The sequence below is a fragment of the Azolla caroliniana genome, unplaced genomic scaffold (genome assembly GCF_043228905.1).
Source record: "Azolla caroliniana isolate FFs.n. ecotype wild unplaced genomic scaffold, voAzoCaro1.0.p SCAF_15, whole genome shotgun sequence".
Lineage (NCBI taxonomy): Eukaryota > Viridiplantae > Streptophyta > Polypodiopsida > Salviniales > Salviniaceae > Azolla > Azolla caroliniana.
In genome coordinates, this window is record NW_028230450.1 from 10,196,135 (window position 1) to 10,219,147 (window position 23,013).

The 23,013-nt window shown below is 51.6% G+C and overlaps 8 non-coding genes across 8 annotated transcripts; all 8 read right to left on the reverse strand.

Moving 5' to 3' along the window:
- Positions 1–12,083: 12,083 nt before the first annotated feature.
- TRNAD-GUC (transfer RNA aspartic acid (anticodon GUC)) lies at positions 12,084–12,155 on the reverse strand. The gene has a single exon. It is a non-coding gene; the product is annotated as a tRNA-Asp (tRNA).
- Positions 12,156–15,043: 2,888 nt separating this feature from the next.
- TRNAD-GUC (transfer RNA aspartic acid (anticodon GUC)) lies at positions 15,044–15,115 on the reverse strand. Its single transcript has one exon. It is a non-coding gene; the product is annotated as a tRNA-Asp (tRNA).
- Positions 15,116–15,783: 668 nt separating this feature from the next.
- On the reverse strand, positions 15,784–15,855 carry TRNAD-GUC (transfer RNA aspartic acid (anticodon GUC)). The gene has a single exon. It is a non-coding gene; the product is annotated as a tRNA-Asp (tRNA).
- A 2,844-nt stretch (positions 15,856–18,699) lies between these two features.
- On the reverse strand, positions 18,700–18,771 carry TRNAD-GUC (transfer RNA aspartic acid (anticodon GUC)). Its single transcript has one exon. It is a non-coding gene; the product is annotated as a tRNA-Asp (tRNA).
- Positions 18,772–20,179: 1,408 nt separating this feature from the next.
- Positions 20,180–20,251, reverse strand: TRNAD-GUC (transfer RNA aspartic acid (anticodon GUC)). Its single transcript has one exon. It is a non-coding gene; the product is annotated as a tRNA-Asp (tRNA).
- Positions 20,252–20,919: 668 nt separating this feature from the next.
- TRNAD-GUC (transfer RNA aspartic acid (anticodon GUC)) lies at positions 20,920–20,991 on the reverse strand. The gene has a single exon. It is a non-coding gene; the product is annotated as a tRNA-Asp (tRNA).
- A 668-nt stretch (positions 20,992–21,659) lies between these two features.
- On the reverse strand, positions 21,660–21,731 carry TRNAD-GUC (transfer RNA aspartic acid (anticodon GUC)). Its single transcript has one exon. It is a non-coding gene; the product is annotated as a tRNA-Asp (tRNA).
- A 1,016-nt stretch (positions 21,732–22,747) lies between these two features.
- TRNAD-GUC (transfer RNA aspartic acid (anticodon GUC)) lies at positions 22,748–22,819 on the reverse strand. The gene has a single exon. It is a non-coding gene; the product is annotated as a tRNA-Asp (tRNA).
- Between the last annotated feature and the right edge of the window lie 194 nt (positions 22,820–23,013).

Genomic DNA, 23,013 nt, shown 5'->3' on the forward strand with positions numbered 1-23,013 from the left:
GTCCTCAAACTCCAACTATCACTATGAACAGAGATGTACAATGGTGAAGCTACAAGGCAACAACCTTGAGTTCACTGTCTTCGCCACAGGCGGCGGTAATACACAGAGGCAACGACCTCTTCCTCTCTCTCTCTCTCTCTCTTTCTCTCTCGGTTGCTCTCACTTCGCTCCCTCTTAGTGGAAAACAGAAAATGAGCAACAACATTAAAACTGTTTGCCCTAAGTCATATTTATACACATATGACTTTCGGGCTATTTACAAATATAGCCTCAAAGGGCTCTTGGCAAAACATATTCACAAAATATGTCCCCGCATCCGGATCTCTCTCCGGGTACATTCGTCATCCGGCTCCGTTACCGGGGTCTTCAGTCATCCGGCTCCGTAATCGGAACCGGGCTTGCCGTCATCCGGATCTCTCTCCGGGTACATTCGTCATCCGGCTCCGTAACCGGAACCGGGCTTGCAGTCATTCATCTCCGGACATCCCATCCGGAGGGACCGAAATCCCAACAAACTCCCCCTTCACTTCGGCATGGGATGTCTCTCCAGTCCGATCCTCTTCTGGCATGCTTCCAGCTTGTCGGGTGTGAGCACCTTGGTCAGCATATCCGACCCGTTCTGGTCCGTGTGGACCTTCGTCAGCACGAACTCCTTGTCTTCTATCCTTTCCCGGATCCAGTGATATCTTCGCTGGATGTGCTTCGTCCGGGAGTGATAGGCCGCGTTCTTCGCAAGGTGGATTGCACTCTGACTGTCGCAGTAGAGTCGGTACTCCTCCTGCCGGATACCGAGCTCTCTAATGAAGTCCTTCATCCATATTATTTCCTTGCCGGCTTCAACAGCCGCCATGTACTCCGCCTCCGTGGTTGACAGCGCAACCGTCTTCTGCAGCCTCGACTGCCATGAAACAGCTCCCCCTGCATACGTCATCACATACCCTGATGTGGACCGGCTGGTATCTGTATCAGCCGACATATGCGAGTCGGTGAAGCCGTCGAGTTCGGGCTTACCGGAGCCGAATCGGAGGCACACGTTTGCCGTACCCTTCAGGTATCGGAGTAACCACTTGACCGCATTCCAATGCTCTTTGCCAGGATTGCTCATGTACCGGCTCACCACTCCGACTGCGTATCCGATGTCCGGTCTCGTACACACCATGGCGTACATCAAGCTCCCGACGGCTGAGGCATACGGCACTTTCATCATATCCTCCTTTTCAGCCTTTGTCTTGGGACTTTGCTTGCTGGACAACTTGCAGTTTGCCGGTAGGGTTGATCCGACCGGTTTTGCTTCCGACATGTTGAACCGGTGAAGCACCTTTGTCACGTACTTCTCCTGTGACTGCCACAACTGCTTCTTCTTCCGGTCCCGGATGATGTGCATCCCTAGTATTTGCCTCGCCGGACCCAGGTCCTTCATTGAGAAGGTTCGGTGAAGCGCTTTCTTCAGCGTCCGTATCTTGACCTGGTCCCGTCCGACGATCAACATGTCGTCCACGTACAGGAGGAGTATTAGAGAGTCTCCTCCTTCGAACTTCTTCACAAACACGCAGTGGTCGGACTGCGTTTTGAGGTACCCTTCGTCGGTCATGAAGGAGTCGAACTTCCGGTACCATTGCCGGGGAGCCTGCTTCAGTCCGTAAAGGCTCTTCTTCAACCGGCATACCAGGTGCTCCTTCCCTTTCTTCTCGAATCCTTCCGGTTGCTGCATGTAGATCTCTTCTTCGAGGTCACCGTGAAGGAATGCCGTCTTCACGTCCATCTGATCTACCTCGAGGTCCATGCTTGCCGCTATGCTCAGCACCGTCCGGATGGAGGTCATCTTTACTACCGGGGCAAATATCTCGTCGAAGTCGACGCCCTTCTTCTGCTGAAACCCCTTCACCACGATCCTGGCTTTGTATCTCGGGGGGTTTCCGGCATCTCCTGGTTTCAGCTTGAACACCCACTTGTTACGGAGTGCCCGTTTTCCTTTCGGCAACTCCACAAGTTCATATGTGTGGTTCTCATGCAGGGAATCCATCTCGTCCTGCATGGCACTCAACCACCTGCGGCTCTGGGTGTCATGCTTTGCTTCTTCAAAGCTCTCCGGCTCCCCCTCGTCGGTTAGCAGCAAGTGCTCTGGTTCCGGAAATCTCCGGGGGGCCCTTCTCTCTCTTAGAGGATATCTCCGTTCCGGAGCTTCGGTAACCGGTTCTTCCGATTCTTCTTCATCCGAATCCATTTCGGGATCGGGGCCGGTACCGGTATCATTTTCATCTTCTTCGGCCGGTTCTGTTTCTTCACCGTCTTCGGCCGGATCCTCGAGTGCTAACCGGTCCCTTGCCGGTCGGGACTGCCCCTCGTAGAGTTGATCCTCACCGGTCGACTTGGAGCTCTTCATCTTCTTCTCCGACTCCCAGTCGGCGAGTGTCTTGTCCTCCATGAAGATGATGTCTCGACTCCTGAATATCTTCTTGTCGACCGGGTCCCATACTCGGTAGCCGAACTCGTCGTCACCGTAACCGAGGAATATGCATGGCCGGGTCTTTGGATCTAGCTTTCCTCTCCGGTCCTTTGCCACATGCACGTATGCGAGACACCCGAACACCTTCAGATGCCGGTAGGATACTTCCCTACCGGTCCACACTCTCTGCGGCGTGTCTCCGTCCAAAGGTACTGAGGGTGATCGGTTTATCACATATGTCGCCGTCGACATTGCCTCAGCCCAAAATCCCTTGGGTAATTTCGCATGCGCCAGCATACTCCGGACCCTCTCCATTATGGTCCGGTTCATCCTCTCGGCCAGCCCGTTCAGTTCCGGCGTCTTCGGCACAGTAAACTCGAGCCGGATTCCCTTCGAGCGACAGTACTCCTGGAACTGCCCCCGGTATTCCCCTCCGTTATCCGCTCGTATCGCTTTCAGCTTCTTGCCGGATTCCCTTTCCACTCTCGCGTGGAGTTCTTTGAAGACGGACAATACTTGGTCCTTTGTCTTCAACGGTGCCGTCCACAACTTCCGGCTGTGATCATCAATGAATGTCACGAAGTACTGGGCTCTGCCATGTGACTTCGTTTCTACCTGACACACATCAGTGTGCACCAGCTCCAATGGTGCGCTACGTCTCGTCGGTGGCCTTGAGTGGAAGGAGGTCCGGTTTTGCTTACCGGCCAGGCAGTCGGTGCACTTCTCCAGGTGCACATGCTTCACTGGAATAAGGTTGTCTTCTGCAAGCCTCTTCATCCCCTTCTCACTCATGTGGCACAGTCTCTTGTGCCACAGCTCACCGGCAGCGTCGGCTGCCACGTTCAGCTCCTCCGGACATAGCCGGGCATTCATCAGGTATAGTGTGTTGACCTTCCGGGCCCGAGCCACTATCAGGCTCCCCTTGCTGAACTTCATGACACCGTTCCGGATGCTGCCCGTGTAGCCTTCATCGTCTAGCCTCCCGGCCGAGATCAGGTTCAATCGGACCTCCGGAACGTGTCGAACATCCTTCAGCAGCATCTTGCATCCAGTTGATGTCATCAGCCACACGTCTCCTATGCCGGCAATCCGGCATGTACCTTCATTTCCCATCCGGACACAGCCATGCTCACCGGCTGTGTAGGATGAGAAGTATTTCTTCTCCGGGGTCAGGTGGAACGATGCTCCGGAATCGACCACCCAGGTCATCTCTTCACCGGCAAGGTTCAGCTCCCTCTCTTCGGTAATGAGCATTATCTCTTCTTCACTTGCCGCAAGTGCCGTCGTTCCTTTCCGGTCCTGCCCTCGCCGATCCGGACCTCTCCGGTCCGTGGCTCCCCGGTATGCACCGTTTCTCTCCGGTGACTTCTTCGAATCGGTGTCGTCGGCTCCGTTGTCCTTTCGGTAATGCCGACAATTCTTCCGGAAGTGCCCCGGCTTCCCACAGTGGAAGCACGTGGGCCTTCCTCTTGACTGCGACCGGGTCCCCGACTTCTCCCGTCTTTGCGGACTCCGGTTCCACTGTCTTCCCCGTTCCGATTCGGTAAGCAGCGCCTTCGAGTCGGAGGCCGGTTCTTTATCTCTCCGACGCGCTTCTTCGTTCAAAATACTTGTCTTTACCGTTTGTAGGGACAAGTTGTCTTCCGTGCAGGAGGTGCTGAGAGTCACCACCAAGTTCTCCCAGCTGTCCGGCAATGTACACATCAGGATGATGGCTTGCATTGCATCCTCCAACGGGAACTTGATCGCCGCAAGCTGATTCACGAATCCCATGAACGTGCTTACGTGTTCCACCATACTCTCGCCGTCCCGGTACTTGAGATTCACTATCTTCCTCATCAGGGAGGTCCGGTTCAACGCATTCTTCCTCTCGTAGAGGCCCGACAGCTTCTTCCACATCTCATATGCGTTGGTGTCGTTCGCCACATGTTGTAGGACGCTTACATCGACATATTGTCGGATCGTCGCTACGGCTTTCCGGTTCAGGAGCTTCCACTCCGACTCAAGTACCCCCTTCGGTATTTCCGACCTGTCGATCGGTTCGTACAGGTCTCGAACAATCAGAAGATCCTCCATCTTGATCTTCCAGTCGGCGTAATTCTATGCATTCAGCACCATCATCCCCGGCTGCCCGCTACCGCCGCCTTCCATTTTCTGCAACAGTCGCTCTGATACCAGTTTGTCGGGGATCGACGCTCCGATTCACCTTCTTCTCCCGGCCACAACCGAGTAATTGCGAATCAAAGGAGCAGAAAATAGGAAACACAGAGAAAGACACGATGACACAGGGATTAGCGTGGAAAACCCTAAATGGGAAAAACCACGGGAGTCCTCAAACTCCAACTATCACTATGAACAGAGATGTACAATGGTGAAGCTACAAGGCAACAACCTTGAGTTCACTGTCTTCGCCACAGGCGGCGGTAATACACAGAGGCAACGACCTCTTCCTCTCTCTCTCTCTCTCTCTTTCTCTCTCGGCTGCTCTCACTTCGCTCCCTCTTAGTGGAAAACAGAAAATGAGCAACAACATTAAAACTGTTTGCCCTAAGTCATATTTATACACATATGACTTTCGGGCTATTTACAAATATAGCCTCAAAGGGCTCTTGGCAAAACATATTCACAAAATATGTCCCCGCATCCGGATCTCTCTCCGGGTACATTCGTCATCCGGCTCCGTTACCGGGGTCTTCAGTCATCCGGCTCCGTAACCGGAACCGGGCTTGCCGTCATCCGGATCTCTCTCCGGGTACATTCGTCATCCGGCTCCGTAACCGGAACCGGGCTTGCCGTCATTCATCTCCGGACATCCCATCCGGAGGGACCGAAATCCCAACAGATACGTGCCCAACGAACCTCGTGGACAACCGACTGTTCCCCCAAACCTCTAAACGTGGTAGACGATACGAGGGAAAAAAGAAAGCATTGACGATATGGTGGTGCGGGATTCTACGCAGTAATGCCTCATTAGATGACAACAGATTTGCACCGCCGTTGGTGCCGTTGCCGGGGATCGAACCCGGGTCACCCGCATGACAGGCGGGAATACTCACCACTATACTATAACGACATGCTCGTATTGGAAGTATCGATCATACAGCTCCTTTGGAGCATGGACCCGAATGTCAAAATCCAGACCTGGTTTCGTCGTATCTTCAGGGGTTGCAACGAATTCGTCCGCTTATAGGCAGCAATACCCAGGAGATCACTCGAAGGTGAGATCATATGATGATATGCGCCCAACCAACCTCGTGGACAACCGACTGTCCCCCCAAGGTCCTAAACGTGGTAGAGGATACGAGGGAAGAAAGAAAGCATTGACGATATGGTGGTGCGGAATCCTAGGCGGCAATGCCTTAGCAGATGACATCAGATTCGCACCGCCCTTGGCGCCGTTGCCGGGGATCGAACCGGGTCAACCGTGTGACAGGCGGGAATACTCACCACTATAATACAACGCCATGCTCGTGTTGGAAGTATCGATCATACACCTCATTTGGAGCATTGACCCGAATATCAAAATCGAAACTTGATTTCGTCGTATCTGCAAGGGTTGTAATGAATTCGTCCGCTTATAGGCAGCAATACCCAGGAGTGCACTCCAATGAGAGACCATATGATGATATGTGCCCAACCAACCTCATGGATGACCAGTTGTCCCCCCAACGTCAATAACGTGGTAGAGGATACGAGGGAAGAAGGAAAGCATTGATGATATGGTGGTGCGGGATCCTAGGCGGCGATGCCTCAGTAGATGACATCAGATTCGCATCGCCCTTGGGGCCGTTGCCGGGGATCGAACCGGGTCAACCGTGTGACAGGCGGGAATACTCACCACTATAATACAACGCCATGCTCGTGTTGGAAGTATCGATCATACACCTCATTTGGAGCATTGACCCGACTATCAAAATCGAAACTTGATTTCGTCGTATCTGCAGGGGTTGTAATGAATTCGTCCGCTTATAGGCAGCAATACCCAGGAGTGCACTCCAGTGAGAGACCATATGATGATATGTGCCCAACCAACCTCTTGGATGACCAGCTGTCCCCCCAAGGTCAATAACGTGGTAGAGGATACGAGGGAAGAAGGAAAGCATTGATGATATGGTGGTGCGGGATCCTAGGCGGCGATGCCTCAGTAGATGACATCAGATTCGCACCGCCCTTGGGGCCGTTGTTCGGGATCGAGCCCGGGTCACCCGCGTGACAGGCGGGAATACTCACCACTATACTACAACAACATGCTCTTGTTGGATTTATCGATCATACACCTCATTTGGAGCTTGGACCCAAATGTCAAAATCTAGACCCAGTTTCGTCGTATCTACAGGGGTTGCAACGAATTCGTCCGCTTATAGGCAGCAATACCCAAGAGTGCACTCCAACGAGAGACCATATGATGATATGTCCCAAACCAACCTCATGGATGACCAGCTGTCCCCCCAAGGTCAAAAACGTGGTAGAGGATACGAGGGAAGAAGGAAAGCATTGTCGATATGGTGGTGCGGTATCAGAGGCGGCAATGCCTTAGTAGATGACATCAGATTCGCACCGCCCTTGGCGCCGTTTCCGGGGATCGAACTCGGGTCACCCGCGTGACAAGCGGGAATACTGCCCACAATACTACAACGACATGCTCATGTTGGAAGTATCGATCATACACCTCATTTGGAGCATGGACCCGAATGTCAAAATGCAGACCTGGTTTCATCGTATCCTCAGGGGTTGCAACGAATACGTCCGCTTATAGGCCGCAATACCCAGGAGTGCACTCGAACGAGAGATCATATGATGATATGCACCCAACGAACCTCGTGGACAACCGACTGTCCCCCCAAGGTCCTAAACCTGGTAGAGGATCCAAGGGAAGAAAGAAAGCATTGACGATATGGTGGTTCGGGATCCTAGGCAGCAATACCTTCGTAGATGACATCAAATTTTCACCGCCCTCGGCGCCGTTGCCGGGGATCGAACCCGGGTCACCCGTGTGACAGGCGGGAATACTCACCACTATACTACAATGACATGCTCGTGTTGGAAGTATCGATCATACACCTCATTTGTAGCATGGACCCGAATATCAAAATCCAAACTCTGTTTCGTCGTATCTGCAGGGGTTACAACGAATTTGTGCGCTTATAGGTCACAGTACCCAGGAGTGCACTCGAACGACAGATCATATGATGATATGCGCCCAACCAACCTCGTGGACGACCGACTGTCCCCCCAAGGTTCTAAACATGATAGAGGATAGAAGGGAACAAGGAAAGCATTGTCGATATGGTGGTGCGGGATCCGAGCCGGCAATGCCTTCGTAGATAACATCAGATTCGCACCGCCCTTGGCGCTGTTGCCGAGGATCGACCGGGGTCACCCGCGTGAGAGGCGGGAATACTCACCACTATGCTACAACAACATGTTCGTGTTGGGAGTATCGATTATACACCTCATTTGGAGCTTGGACACGAATGTCAAAATCCAGACCCGGTTTCGTTCTATCCTCAGGGGTTGCAACGAATTCGTCTGCTTATAGGCAGCAATACCCAGGAGTGCACTCCAACGAGAGACCATATCATGATATGTGCCCAACCAACCTCGTGGATGACCAGCTATACCCCCAAGGTCGAAAACGTGGTAGAGGATACGAGGGAAGAAGGAAAGCATTGATGATACGGCGGTGCGGGATCCTAGGCGGCGATACCTCTGTAGATGACATCAGATTCGCACCGCCCTTGGGGCCGTTGTTGGGGATCGAGCCCGGGTCACCCGCGTGACAGGTGGGAATACTCACCACTATACTACAACAACATGCTCTTGTTGGATGTATCGATCATACACCTCATTTGGAGCTTGGAGCCAAATGTCAAAATCAAGACCCAGTTTCGTCGTATCTACAGGGGTTGCAACGAATTCGTCCGCTTATAGGCAGCAATACCCAGGAGTGCACTCGAACGAGAGATCAGATCATGATACGTGCCCAACGAACCTCGTGGACAACCGACTGTTCCCCCAAACCTCTAAACGTGGTAGACGATACGAGGGAAAAAAGAAAGCATTGACGATATGGTGGTGCGGGATCCTACGCAGTAATGCCTCATTAGATGACAACAGATTTGCACCGCCGTTGGTGCCGTTGCCGGGGATCGAACCCGGGTCACCCGCATGACAGGCGGGAATACTCACCACTATACTATAACGACATGCTCGTATTGGAAGTATCGATCATACAGCTCCTTTGGAGCATGGACCCGAATGTCAAAATCCAGACCTGGTTTCGTCGTATCTTCAGGGGTTGCAACGAATTCGTCCGCTTATAGGCAGCAATACCCAGGAGATCACTCGAAGGTGAGATCATATGATGATATGCGCCCAACCAACCTCGTGGACAACCGACTGTCCCCCCAAGGTCCTAAACGTGGTAGAGGATACGAGGGAAGAAAGAAAGCATTGACGATATGGTGGTGCGGAATCCTAGGCGGCAATGCCTTAGCAGATGACATCAGATTCGCACCGCCCTTGGCGCCGTTGCCGGGGATCGAACCGGGTCAACCGTGTGACAGGCGGGAATACTCACCACTATAATACAACGCCATGCTCGTGTTGGAAGTATCGATCATACACCTCATTTGGAGCATTGACCCGAATATCAAAATCGAAACTTGATTTTGTCGTATCTGCAGGGGTTGTAATGAATTCGTCCGCTTATAGGCAGCAATACCCAGGAGTGCACTCCAATGAGAGACCATATGATGATATGTGCCCAACCAACCTCATGGATGACCAGTTGTCCACCCAACGTCAATAACGTGGTAGAGGATACGAGGGAAGAAGGAAAGCATTGATGATATGGTGGTGCGGGATCCTAGGCGGCGATGCCTCAGTAGATGACATCAGATTCGCACCGCCCTTGGGGCCGTTGCCGGGGATCGAACCGGGTCAACCGTGTGACAGGCGGGAATACTCACCACTATAATACAACGCCATGCTCGTGTTGGAAGTATCGATCATACACCTCATTTGGAGCATTGACCCGACTATCAAAATCGAAACTTGATTTCGTCGTATCTGCAGGGGTTGTAATGAATTCGTCCGCTTATAGGCAGCAATACCCAGGAGTGCACTCCAATGAGAGACCATATGATGATATGTGCCCAACCAACCTCTTGGATGACCAGCTGTCCCCCCAAGGTCAATAACGTGGTAGAGGATACGAGGGAAGAAGGAAAGCATTGATGATATGGTGGTGCGGGATCCTAGGCGGCGATGCCTCAGTAGATGACATCAGATTCGCACCGCCCTTGGGGCCGTTGTTCGGGATCGAGCCCGGGTCACCCGCGTGACAGGCGGGAATACTCACCACTATACTACAACAACATGCTCTGGTTGGATTTATCGATCATACACCTCATTTGGAGCTTGGACCCAAATGTCAAAATCTAGACCCAGTTTCGTCGTATCTACAGGGGTTGCAACGAATTCGTCCGCTTATAGGCAGCAATACCCAAGAGTGCACTCCAACGAGAGACCATATGATGATATGTCCCATACCAACCTCATGGATGACCAGCTGTCCCCCCAAGGTCAAAAACGTGGTAGAGGATACGAGGGAAGAAGGAAAGCATTGTCGATATGGTGGTGCGGGATCCAAGCCGGCAATTCCTTAGTAGATGACATCAGATTCGCACCGCCCTTGGCGCCGTTGCCGTGGATCGAACCGGGGTCACCCGCGTGACAGGCGGGAATACTCTCACCACTATACTACAACGAAATGCGTGGACAACCGACTGTTCCCCCAAGGTTATAAACGTGGTAGAGGATACAAGGAAAGAAGGAAAGCATTGTTGATATCGTGGTGCGGTATCCGAGGCCGCAATGCCGTAGTATATGACATCAGATTCGCACTGCCCTTGGCGCCGTTGCCGGGGATCGAACCCGAGTCAACCGTGTGACAGGCGGCAATACTCACCACTATAATACAACGCCATGCTCGTGTTGGAAGTATCGATCATACACCTCATTTGGAGCATTGACCCGAATTTCAAAATCGAAACTTGATTTCGTCGTATCTGCAAGTGTTGTAATGAATTCGTCCGCTTATAGGCAGCAATACCCAGGAGTACACTCCAATGAGACACCATATGATGATATGCGCCCAACCAACCTCATGGATGACCAGCTGTCCCCCCAAGGTCAATAACGTGGTAGAGGATACGAGGGAAGAAGGAAAGCATTGATGATATGGTGGTGCAGGATCCTAGGCGGCGATGCCTGAGTAGATGACATCAAATTCGCACCGCCCTTGGGGCCGTTGTTGGGGATCGAGCCCGGGTCACCCGCGTGACAGGCGGGAATACTCACCACTATACTACAACAACATGCTCTTGTTGGATGTATCGATCATACACCTCATTTGGAGCTTGTACCCAAATGTCAAAATCTAGACCCAGTTTCGTCGTATCTACAGGGGTTGCAACGAATTCGTCCGCTTATAGGCAGCAATACCCAAGAGTGCACTCCAACGAGAGACCATATGATGATATGTCCCCAACCAACCTCATGGATGACCAGTTGTCCCCCCAAGGTTACGAGGGAAGAAGGAAAGCATTGTCGATATGGTGGTGCGGGATCCAAGCCGGCAATTCCTTAGTAGATGACATCAGATTCGCACCGCCCTTGGCGCCGTTGCCGTGGATCGAACCGGGGTCACCCGCGTGACAGGCGGGAATACTGACCAGTATACTACAACGAAATGCGTGGACAATCGACTGTTCCCCCAAAGTTATAAACGTGGTAGAGGATACAAGGAAAGAAGGAAAGCATTGTTGATATCGTGGTGCGGTATCCGAGGCCGCAATGCCGTAGTATATGAAATCAGATTCGCACCGCCCTTGGCACCATTGCCGGGGATTGAACCCGGGTCACCCGTGTGATAGGCGGGAATACTGCCCACTCTACTACAACGACATGCTCATGTTGGAAGTTTCGATAATACACCTCGTTTGGAGCATGGACCCGAATGTCAAAATCAAGACCCGGTTTCGTCGTATCTCCAGGGTTTGCAACGAATTCGTCCGCTTATAGGAAGCAATACCCAGGAGTGCACTCGAACGAGAGATCATATGATGGTATGTGCCCAACCAACCTCGTGGACGACCGACGCTCCCCCCAAGGTCAAAAACAGGTTAAAGGATACGAGGGAAGAAAGAGAGCGTTGACGAAATGGTGGTTCGGGATCCTTGGCGGCGATGCCTTAGTAGATAACATTAGATTCGCACCGTCCTTGGCGCCGTTGCCGGGGATCGAATCTGGTTAACCCGCGTGACAGACGGGAATACTCAACACTATACTACAACGACATGCTCGTGTTGGATGTATCGATCATACACCTCCTTTGGAGCATGGACCCAAATGTCAAAATCTAGACCCGGTTTCGTCGTATCTATAGGGGTCGCAACGAAATCGTCCGCTTATAGGCAGCAATACCCAAGAGTGCACTCCAACGAGAGACCATATGATGATATGTGCCCAACCAACCTCGTGGATGACCAGTTGTCCCCCAAGGTCAAAAACATGGTAGAGGATACGAGGGAAGAAGGAAAGCATTTATGATATGGTAGAGCGGGATCCTAAGCGCCGTTGCCGGGGATCGAACCCGGGTCACCCGCGTGACAGGCGGGAATACTCACCACTATACTACAACGACATGCTCGTGTTGGATGTATCCATCATACACCACATTTGGAGCATGGACCCGAATGTCAAAATCCAGACCCGGTTTCGTCGTATCTGTAGGGGTTGCAACGAAATCGTCCGCTTATAGGCAGCAATACCCAGGAGTGCACTCCAACGAGAGACCATATAATGATATGTGCCCAACCAACCTCGTGGATGACCAGCTATCCCCCCAAGGTTAATAACGTGGTAGAGGATACGAGGGAAGAAGGAAAGCATTGATGATATGGTGGTGCGGGATCCTAGGCGGCGATGCCTCAGTAGATGACATCAGATTCGCACCGCCTTGGGGACGTTGTTGGGGATCGAGCCCGGGTCACCCGCGTGACAGGCGGGAATACTCAACATTATACTACAACAACATGCTCTTGTTGGATGTATCGATCATACACCTCATTTGGAGCTTGGACCCAAATGTCAAAATCTAGACCCAATTTCGTCGTATCTACAGGGGTTGCAACGAATTCGTCTGCTTATAGGCAACAATACTCAAGAGTGCACTCGAACGAAAGACCATATGATGATATGTGCCCAACCAACCTCTTGGATGACCAGCTGTCCCCCCAAGGTAAAAAACGTGGTAGAGGATACGCGGGAAGAAGGAAAGCATTGCTGATATGGTAGCGCGGGATCCTAAGCGCCGTTTTGAGGGATCGAACCCGGGTCACCCGCGTGACAGGCGGGAATATTCACAACTATACTACAACGACATGCTCGTGTTGGATGTATCGATCATAGACCTCATTTGGAACATGGACTCGAATGTAAAAATCCAGACCCGGTTTCGTCGTATCTGTAGGGGTTGCAACGAAATCGTCCGCTTATAGGCAGCAATACCCAGGAGTGCACTCCAACGAGAGACCATATAATGATATGTGCCCAACCAACCTCGTAGATGACCAGCTGTCCCCCCAAGGTCAATAACGTGGTAGAGGATACGAGGGAAGAAGGAAGGCATTGATGATATGGTGGTGCAGGATCCTAGGCGGCGATGCCTCAGTAGATGACATCAAATTCGCACCGCCCTTGGGGCCGTTGTTGGGGATCGAGCCCGGGTCACCCGCGTGACAGGCGGGAATACTCAACATTATATTACAACAACATGCTCTTGTTGGATGTATCGATCATACACCTCATTTGGAGCTTGGACCCAAATGTCAAAATCTAGACACAGTTTCGTCGTATCTACAGGGGTTGCAACGAATTCGTCTGCTTATAGGCACCAATACTCAAGAGTGCACTCGAACGAAAGACCATATGATGATATGTGCCCAACCAACCTCTTGGATGACCAGCTGTCCCCCCAAGGTAAAAAACGTGGTAGAGGATACGAGGGAAGAAGGAAAGCATTGCTGATATGGTAGCGCGGGATCCTAAGCGCCGTTTTGAGGGATTGAACCCGGGTCACCCGCGTGACAGGCGGGAATATTCACAACTATACTACAACGACATGCTCTTGTTGGATGTATCGATCATAGACCTCATTTGGAACATGGACTCGAATGTAAAAATCTAGACCCGGTTTCGTCGTATCTGTAGGGGTTGCAACGAAATCGTCCGCTTATAGGCAGCAATACCCAGGAGTGCACTCCAACGAGAGACCATATAATGATATGTGCCCAACCAACCTCGTAGATGACCAGCTGTCCCCCCAAGGTCAATAACGTGGTAGAGGATACGAGGGAAGAAGGAAGGCATTGATGATATGGTGGTGCAGGATCCTAGGCGGCGATGCCTCAGTAGATGACATCAAATTCGCACCGCCCTTGGGGCCGTTGTTGGGGATCGAGCCCGGGTCACCCGCGTGACAGGCGGGAATACTCAACATTATATTACAACAACATGCTCTTGTTGGATGTATCGATCATACACCTCATTTGGAGCTTGGACCCAAATGTCAAAATCTAGACACAGTTTCGTCGTATCTACAGGGGTTGCAACGAATTCGTCTGCTTATAGGCAACAATACTCAAGAGTGCACTCTAACGAAAGACCATATGATGATATGTGCCCAACCAACCTCTTGGATGACCAGCTGTCCCCCCAAGGTAAAAAACGTGGTAGAGGATACGAGGGAAGAAGGAAAGCATTGCTGATATGGTAGCGCGGGATCCTAAGCGCCGTTGTGAGGGATCGAACCCGGGTCACCCGCGTGACAGGCGGGAATATTCACAACTATACTACAACGACATGCTCTTGTTGGATGTATCGATCATAGACCTCATTTGGAACATGGACTCGAATGTAAAAATCCAGACCCGGTTTCGTCGTATCTGTAGGGGTTGCAACGAAATCGTCCGCTTATAGGCAGCAATACCCAGGAGTGCACTCCAACGAGAGACCATATAATGATATGTGCCCAACCAACCTAGTGGATGACCAGCTGTCCCCCCAAGGTCAATAACGTGGTAGAGGATACGAGGGAAGAAGGAAAGCATTGATGATATGGTGGTGCGGGATCCTAGGCGGCGATGCCTCAGTAGATGAAATCAGATTCGCACCGCCCTTGGGGTCGTTGTTGGGGATCGAGCCCGGGTCACCTGCGTGACAAGCGGGAATACTCAACACTATACTACAACAAGATGCTCTTGTTGGATGTATCGATCATACACCTCATTTGGAGCTTGGACCCAAATGTCAAAATCTAGACCCAGTTTCGTCGTATCTACAGGGGTTGCAACGAATTCGTCCGCTTATAAGTAGTAATACCCAAGAGTGCACTCCAACGAGAGACCATATGATGATATGTGCCCAACCAACCTCGTGGATGGACCAGTTGTCCCCCCAAGGTCAAAAACGTGGTAGAGGATACGAGGGAAGAAGGAAAGCATTGCTGATATGGTAGAGCGGGATCCTTAGCGCCGTTGCCGGGAATCGAACCCGGGTCACCCGCGTGACAGGCGGGAATACTCACCACTATACTACAACGACATGCTCGTGTTGGATGTATCGATCACACACCTCAGTTGGAGCATGGACCCGAATGTCAAAATCCAGACCTGGTTTCGTGGTATCTGTAGGGGTTGCAACGAAATCGTCCGCTTATAGGCAGCAATACCCAGGAGTGCACTCCAACGAGAGACCATATAATGATATGTCCCCAACCAACCTCGTGGATGACCAGATGTCCCCCCAAGGTCAATAACGTGGTAGAGGATACGAGGGAAGAAGGAAAGTATTGATGATGTAGTGGTGCGGGATCCTAGGCGGCGATGCCTCAGTAGATGACATCAGATTCGCACCGCCCTTGGGGCCGTTGTTCGGGATCGAGCCCGGGTCACCCGCGTGACAGGCGGGAATACTCAACACTATACTACAACAACATGCTTTTGTTGGATGTATCGATCATACACGTCATTTGGAGCTTGGACCCAAATGTCAAAATCTAGACCCAGTTTCGTCGTATCTACAGGGGTTGCAACGAATTCGTCCGCTTATAAGTAGTAATACCCAAGACTGCACTCCAACGAGAGACCATATGATGATATGTGCCCAACCAACCTCGTGGATGACCAGCTGTCCCCGCAAGGTCAAAAACGTGGTAGAGGATACGAGGGAAGAAGGAAAGCATTGCTGATATGGTAGAGCGGGATCCTGAGCGCCGTTGCCGGGGATCGAACCCGGGTCACCCGCGTGACAGGCGGGAATACTCACCACTATACTACAACGACCTGCTCGTGTTGGATGTATCGATCACACACCTCATTTGGAGCATGGACCCGAATGACAAAATCCAGACCCGGTTTCGTCGTATCTGTAGGGGTTGCAACGAAATCGTCCGCTTATAGGCAGCAATACCCAGGAGTGCACTCCAACGAGAGACCATATAATGATATGTGCCCAACCAACCTCGTGGATGACCAGCTGTCCCCGCAAGGTCAAAAACGTGGTAGAGGATACGAGAGAAGAAGGAAAGCATTGATGATATGGTAGACCGGGATCCTTAGCGCCGTTGCCGGGGATCGAACCTGGGTCACCCGCGTGACAGGCGGGAATACTCACCACTATACTACAACGACATGCTCGTGTTGGATGTATCGATCACACACCTCATTTGGAGCATGGACCCGAATGACAAAATCCAGACCCGGTTTCGTCGTATCTGTAGGGGTTGCAACCAAATCGTCTGCTTATAGGCAGCAATACCCAGGAATGCACTCCAACGAGAGACCATATAATGATATGTGCCCAACCAACCTCGTGGATGACCAGCTGTCCCCCCAAGGTCAATAACGTGGTAGAGGATACGAGGGAAGAAGGAAAGCATTGATGATATGGTGGTGCGGGATCCTAGGCGGCGATGCCTCAGTAGATGAAATCAGATTAGCACCGCACTTGGGGCCGTTGTTGGGGATCGAGCCCGGGTCACCCGCGTGACAGGCGGGAATACTCAACACTATACTACAACAACATGCTCTTGTTGGATATATCGATCATACACCTCATTTGGAGCTTGGACCCAAATGTCAAAATCTAGACCCAGTTTCGTCGTATCTACAGGGGTTGCAACGAATTCGTCCGCTTATAAGTAGTAATACCCAAGACTGCACTCCAACGAGAGACCATATAATGATATGTGCCCAACCAACCTCGTGGATGACCAGCTGTCCCCCCAAGGTCAAAAACGTGGTAGAGGATACGAGGGAAGAAGGAAAGCATTGCTGATATGTTAGAGCGGGATCCTTAGCGCCGTTGCCGGGGATCGAACCCGGGTCACCCGCGTGACAGGCGGGAATACTCAACACTATACTACAACGACATGCTCGTGTTGGATGTATCGATCACACACCTCAGTTGGAGCATGGACCCGAATGTCAAAATCCAGACCTGGTTTCGTTGTATCTGTAGGGGTTGCAACGAAATCGTCCGCTTATAGGCAGCAATACCCAGGAGTGCACTCCAACGAGAGACCATATAATGATATGTCCCCAACCAACCTCGTGGATGACCAGATGTCCCCCCAAGGTAAATAACGTGGTAGAGGATACGAGGGAAGAAGGAAAGTATTGATGATATAGTGGTGCGGGATCCTAGGCGGCGATGCCTCAGTAGATGACATCAGATTCGCACCGCCCTTGGGGCCGTTGTTCGGGATCGAGCCCGGGTCACCCGCGTGACAGGCGGGAATACTCAACACTATACTACAACAACATGCTCTTGTTGGATGTATCGATCATACACCTCATTTGGAGCTTGGACCCAAATGTCAAAATCTAGACCCAGTTTCGTCGTATCTACAGGGGTTGCAACGAATTCGTCCGCTTATAAGTAGTAATACCCAAGACTGCACTCCAACGAGAGACCATATGATGATATGTGCCCAACCAACCTCGTGGATGACCAGCTGTCCCCGCAAGGTCAAAAACGTGGTAGAGGATACGAGGGAAGAAGGAAAGCATTGCTGATATGGTAGAGCGGGATCCTGAGCGCCGTTGCCGGGGATCGAACCCGGGTCACCCGCGTGACACGCGGGAATACTCACCACTATACTACAACGACCTGCTCGTGTTGGATGTATCGATCACACACCTCATTTGGAGCATGGACCCGAATGACAAAATCCAGACCCGGTTTCGTCGTATCTGTAGGGGTTGCAACGAAATCGTCCGCTTATAGGCAGCAATACCCAGGAGTGCACTCCAACGAGAGACCATATAATGATATGTGCCCAACCAACCTCGTGGATGACCAGCTGTCCCCGCAAGGTCAAAAACGTGGTAGAGGATACGAGAGAAGAAGGAAAGCATTGATGATATGGTAGACCGGGATCCTTAGCGCCGTTGCCGGGGATCGAACCTGGGTCACCCGCGTGACAGGCGGGAATACTCACCACTATACTACAACGACATGCTCGTGTTGGATGTATCGATCACACACCTCATTTGGAGCATGGACCCGAATGACAAAATCCAGACCCGGTTTCGTCGTATCTGTAGGGGTTGCAACGAAATCGTCCGCTTATAGGCAGCAATACCCAGGAGTGCACTCCAACGAGAGACCATATAATGATATGTGCCCAACCAACCTCGTGGATGACCAGCTGTCCCCCCAAGGTCAATAACGTGGTAGAGGATACGAGGGAAGAAGGAAAGCATTGATGATATGGTGGTGCGGGATCCTAGGCGGCGATGCCTCAGTAGATGAAATCAGATTAGCACCGCACTTGGGGCCGTTGTTGGGGATCGAGCCCGGGTCACCCGCGTGACAGGCGGCAATACTCAACACTATACTACAACAACATGCTCTTGTTGGATATATCGATCATACACCTCATTTGGAGCTTGGACCCAAATGTCAAAATTTAGACCCAGTTTCGTCGTATCTACAGGGGTTGCAACGAATTCGTCCGCTTATAAGTAGTAATACCCAAGACTACACTCCAACGAGAGACCATATGATGATATGTGCCCCACCAACCTCGTGGATGACCAGCTGTCCCCCCAAGGTCAAAAACGTGGTAGAGGATACGAGGGAAGAAGGAAAGCATTGCTGATATGGTAGAGCGGGATCCTTAGCGCCGTTGCCGGGGATCGAACCCGGGTCACCCGCGTGACAGGCGGGAATACTCACCACTATACTACAACGACATGCTCGTGTTGGGTGTATCGATCACACACCTCATTTGGAGCAGGGACCCGAATGTCAAAATCCAGACCCGGTTTCGTCGTATCTGTAGGGGTTGCAACGAAATCGTCCGCTTATAGGCAGCAATACCCAGGAGTGCACTCCAACGAGAGACCATATAATGATATGTGCCCAACCAACCTCGTGGATGACCAGCTGTCCCCCCAAGGTCAATAACGTGGTAGAGGATACGAGGGAAGAAGGAAAGTATTGATGATATAGTGGTGCGGGATCCTAGGCGGCGATGCCTCAGTAGATGACATCAGATTCGCACCGCCCTTGGGGTCGTTGTTGGGGATCGAGCCCGGGTCACCTGCGTGACAAGCGGGAATACTCAACACTATACTACAACAAGATGCTCTTGTTGGATGTATCGATCATACACCTCATTTGGAGCTTGGACCCAAATGTCAAAATCTAGACCCAGTTTCGTCGTATCTACAGGGGTTGCAACGAATTCGTCCGCTTATAAGTAGTAATACCCAAGACTGCACTCCAACGAGAGACCATATGATGATATGTGCCCAACCAACCTCGTGGATGACCAGCTGTCCCCGCAAGGTCAAAAACGTGGTAGAGGATACGAGGGAAGAAGGAAAGCATTGCTGATATGGTAGAGCGGGATCCTGAGCTCCGTTGCCGGGGATCGAACCCGGGTCACCCGCGTGACAGGCGGGAATACTCACCACTATACTACAACGACCTGCTCGTGTTGGATGTATCGATCACACACCTCATTTGGAGCATGGACCTGAATGACAAAATCCAGACCCGGTTTCGTCGTATCTGTAGGGGTTGCAACGAAATCGTCCGCTTATAGGCAGCAATACCCAGGAGTGCACTCCAACGAGAGACCATATAATGATATGTGCCCAACCAACCTCGTCGATGACCAGCTGTCCCCCCAAGGTCAATAACGTGGTAGAGGATACGAGGGAAGAAGGAAAGCATAGATGATATGGTGGTGCGGGATCCTAGGCGGCGATGCCTCAGTAGATGAAATCAGATTCGCACCGCACTTGGGGCCGTTGTTGGGGATCGAGCCCGGGTCACCCGCGTGACAGGCGGGAATACTCAACACTATACTACAACAACATGCTCTTGTTGGATATATCGATCATACACCTCATTTGGAGCTTGGACCCAAATGTCAAAATCTAGACCCAGTTTCGTCGTATCTACAGGGGTTGCAACGAATTCGTCCGCTTATAAGTAGTAATACCCAAGACTGCACTCCAACGAGAGACCATATGATGATATGTGCCCAACCAACCTCGTGGATGACCAGCTGTCCCCCCAAGGTCAAAAATGTGGTAGAGGATACGAGGGAAGAAGGAAAGCATTGCTGATATGGTAGAGCGGGATCCTGAGCGCCGTTGCCGGGGATCGAACCCGGGTCACCCGCGTGACAGGCGGGAATACTCACCACTATACTACAACGACATGCTCGTGTTGGATGTATCGATCACACACCTCATTTGGAGCATGGACCCGAATGACAAAATCCAGACCCGGTTTCGTCGTATCTGTAGGGGTTGCAACGAAATCGTCCGCTTATAGGCAGCAATACCCAGGAGTGCACTCCAACAAGAGACCATATAATGATATGTGCCCAACCAACCTCGTGGATGACCAGCTGTCCCCCCAAGGTCAATACCGTGGTAGAGGATACGAGGGAAGAAGGAAAGCATTGATGATATGGTGGTGCGGGATCCTAGGCGGCGATGCCTCAGTAGATGAAATCAGATTCGCACCGCACTTGGGGCCGTTGTTGGGGATCGAGCCCGGGTCACCCGCGTGACAGGCGGGAATACTCAACACTATACTACAACAACATGCTCTTGTTGGATATATCGATCATACACCTCATTTGGAGCTTGGACCCAAATGTCAAAATCTAGACCCAGTTTCGTCGTATCTACAGGGGTTGCAACGAATTCGTCCGCTTATAAGTAGTAATACCCAAGACTGCACTCCAACGAGAGACCATATGATGATATGTGCCCAACCAACCTCGTGGATGACCAGCTGTCCCCGCAAGGTCAAAAACGTGGTAGAGGATACGAGGGAAGAAGGAAAGCATTGCTGATATGGTAGAGCGGGATCCTGAGCGCCGTTGCCGGGGATCGAACCCGGGTCACCCGCGTGACAGGCGGGAATACTCACCACTATACTACAACGACCTGCTCGTGTTGGATGTATCGATCACACACCTCATTTGGAGCATGGACCCGAATGACAAAATCCAGACCCGGTTTCGTCGTATCTGTAGGGGTTGCAACGAAATCGTCCGCTTATAGGCAGCAATACCCAGGAGTGCACTCCAACGAGAGACCATATAATGATATGTGCCCAACCAACCTCGTGGATGACCAGCTGTCCCCGCAAGGTCAAAAACGTGGTAGAGGATACGAGAGAAGAAGGAAAGCATTGATGATATGGTGGTGCGGGATCCTAGGCGGCGATGCCTCAGTAGATGAAATCAGATTCGCACCGCACTTGGGGCCGTTGTTGGGGATCGAGCCCGGGTCACCCGCGTGACAGGCGGGAATACTCAACACTATACTACAACAACATGCTCTTGTTGGATATATCGATCATACACCTCATTTGGAGCTTGGACCCAAATGTCAAAATCTAGACCCAGTTTCGTCGTATCTACAGGGGTTGCAACGAATTCGTCCGCTTATAAGTAGTAATACCGAAGACTGCACTCCAACGAGAGACCATATGATGATATGTGCCCAACCAACCTCGTGGATGACCAGCTGTCCCCGCAAGGTCAAAAACGTGGTAGAGGATACGAGGGAAGAAGGAAAGCATTGCTGATATGGTAGAGCGGGATCCTGAGCGCCGTTGCCGGGGATCGAACCCGGGTCACCCGCGTGACAGGCGGGAATACTCACCACTATACTACAACGACCTGCTCGTGTTGGATGTATCGATCACACACCTCATTTGGAGCATGGACCCGAATGACAAAATCCAGACCCGGTTTCGTCGTATCTGTAGGGGTTGCAACGAAATCGTCCGCTTATAGGCAGCAATACCCAGGAGTGCACTCCAACGAGAGACCATATAATGATATGTGCCCAACCAACCTCGTGGATGACCAGCTGTCCCCGCAAGGTCAAAAACGTGGTAGAGGATACGAGAGAAGAAGGAAAGCATTGATGATATGGTAGAGCGGGATCCTTAGCGCCGTTGCCGGGGATCGAACCTGGGTCACCCGCGTGACAGGCGGGAATACTCACCACTATACTACAACGACATGCTCGTGTTGGATGTATCGATCACACACCTCATTTGGAGCATGGACCCGAATGACAAAATCCAGACCCGGTTTCGTCGTATCTGTAGGGGTTGCAACGAAATCGTCCGCTTATAGGCAGCAATACCCAGGAGTGCACTCCAACGAGAGACCATATAATGATATGTGCCCAACCAACCTCGTGGATGACCAGCTGTCCCCCCAAGGTCAATAACGTGGTAGAGGATACGAGGGAAGAAGGAAAGCATTGATGATATGGTGGTGCGGGATCCTAGGCGGCGATGCCTCAGTAGATGAAATCAGATTAGCACCGCACTTGGGGCCGTTGTTGGGGATCGAGCCCGGGTCACCCGCGTGACAGGCGGCAATACTCAACACTATACTACAACAACATGCTCTTGTTGGATATATCGATCATACACCTCATTTGGAGCTTGGACCCAAATGTCAAAATCTAGACCCAGTTTCGTCGTATCTACAGGGGTTGCAACGAATTCGTCCGCTTATAAGTAGTAATACCCAAGACTACACTCCAACGAGAGACCATATGATGATATGTGCCCCACCAACCTCGTGGATGACCAGCTGTCCCCCCAAGGTCAAAAACGTGGTAGAGGATACGAGGGAAGAAGGAAAGCATTGCTGATATGGTAGAGCGGGATCCTTAGCGCCGTTGCCGGGGATCGAACCCGGGTCACCCGCGTGACAGGCGGGAATACTCACCACTATACTACAACGACATGCTCGTGTTGGATGTATCGATCACACACCTCATTTGGAGCAGGGACCCGAATGTCAAAATCCAGACCCGGTTTCGTCGTATCTGTAGGGGTTGCAACGAAATCGTCCGCTTATAGGCAGCAATACCCAGGAGTGCACTCCAACGAGAGACCATATAATGATATGTGCCCAACCAACCTCGTGGATGACCAGC